Below are 2,012 nucleotides of genomic sequence, written 5' to 3'. Positions count from 1 at the left end.
ATCCATCTGTTTGTAGTTATTGAGTGTTTTAATCTAAGCTACAAAATATATTAATGAGGTTATTCATTAAGCTATTTTTCAGATAACTTTTTTTGTCTTTTTGTTACATGTTTATTTTTGTCCTTCATTTAGGTTCTTGGGTTATTTAATGTCACATGAAACAATATGATCAACTTAAAAATAATATTTATCTTGCCTTCAGGTTGCAGCAAGAGATTTTTAAAAAATAAAACAAGATTCAGTAGGCCTAGGTAAGAATTAGCCTGTCATACATTCTTGTTTTAAAGTCTTCAGCATCCAGAAACATGTTCTGAGCATCGCAGAAACATAGAGGGGACCTAGACAAACTGCTAGCTTGGTCAAATTCAAACTATCAGTTTATGTCCTCAGTAGTCTATGGAGTTCTCAGAACAGTTACTGCTATGCATAATTACTAATAAAAGATTCACAATATTGTTGAAAGAAACATCCTTGATTTTGTTTACTCTGAATATTTCCAGAGAAATACCTTGTATAGGGCTTTATTTTATTTATTTTCAGACCTTAATTTCATTTTTAAAAGGGTAAGACATAGTAGCATAAGCCTGTAATCCCAGCACTTAAGTGGCTGATGCAGGGGGAGTCCAATTTCAAGGTCGGCCTAAGCTACCTAGTTTTTGTCTCAAAAATAAAAAGGGGCAGGGGTATATGAGGCATGGCTCAAGTGGTAGAGTACTGCAAGCAGGCTGATCATGAGCTGGAGGCCCTAAGTTCAAGCCATGATACTGATACAGAGAAATAACCAGGCAGGCAGGCAGGCAGGCAGGCAGATAGATTGACAGACAGCACACATACACACACACACACACACACACACGCACGCACGCACGCACGCACGCACTCACGCACGCAAGATACTTGAGTGGCATGCTACAGAGTTTGCAATAGTTTCCCTCCCATCCTTCCTTCCTTTTTTGCCGGTCATGGGGCCTGAACTCTGGACCTGGGCGCTGCCCTTCAGCTCTTCAGCTCAAGGTCAGCCCTCTACTACTTGAGCCACAGCGCCACTTCCGGCTCTTCCTGCTTATGTGGTGCTGAGGAATCGAACCCAGGGCCTCATGCTTGCAAGGCAAGCACTCTACCACTGAGCCACCTGCCCAGGTTTCCCCCCCCCCTTTTTTTTCCCCTCAAGCCTAATGTTCTACTACTTGAGCCATAGCTCCACTTCTGCCTTTTTGGTGGTTAATTGGAGATAATAGTCTCATAGACTTTTCTGTCTGGTATGGCTTCAAATCACCATCCTCAGACCTCAGCCTCCTGAGTTGCTAGGATTATACAGGAGCAAGTATGCAGCTTCTAAGAATATGTCAATAACTTTCTGAGAAAGATTATATGGTAACTACATTCTCTCATCCCCGTCGCTGCTGAGCTACCCCCTCAGTCCAGTAATTGAATTAATTCTTAATTTCAATTTAAAAGAAGGATGTTTGACATTTGTAAAACCCTTTTCTAGAGGGTGGGACACACCAGGCTGTGTTGCTTTATTTGCATATGAAGTTTATACAATACCACACTCTTGCATGTTTTACATGTCCCCAGTGGGGACTTTTTTTTAATAAATGATCATATACATGTCTCATACACACACACACACACACACACACATCACTTCCTTTCACTGCTCTGAAAGTTACTGGAGTCAAAGGCTGGATCATGCAAAGAGAACTGCAACCACACGGCCTCTTGAGTTGCAGAATTCTAAGTTAACATAGTCATATTTGAGGTAAATGGAGTGCTAGTGAAATAGACACTGTCACAGTCAGATTTTGAGGTAAATGGAGTACTAGTGAAGTAGACACTGTCACAGTCCTACAGACATGAACATAATTAGTTCAGTTACCTGGGATATTGCCCTAGACATCATTGTTGGTTCAAGTCTATTGGATGGCTAGGAGGTGAAAGGCATGTATTGCTTTCTCAGCATGTTATTACTAGGATTCTTTTTATCCTGCCTAGCAGCCCTGCTAGTCTAA

Source organism: Dipodomys ordii, unplaced genomic scaffold (assembly GCF_000151885.1).
Source record: "Dipodomys ordii isolate 6190 unplaced genomic scaffold, Dord_2.0 Scaffold121, whole genome shotgun sequence".
Classification (NCBI taxonomy): Eukaryota; Metazoa; Chordata; class Mammalia; order Rodentia; family Heteromyidae; genus Dipodomys; species Dipodomys ordii.
This window is presented reverse-complemented; position numbering follows the sequence as displayed.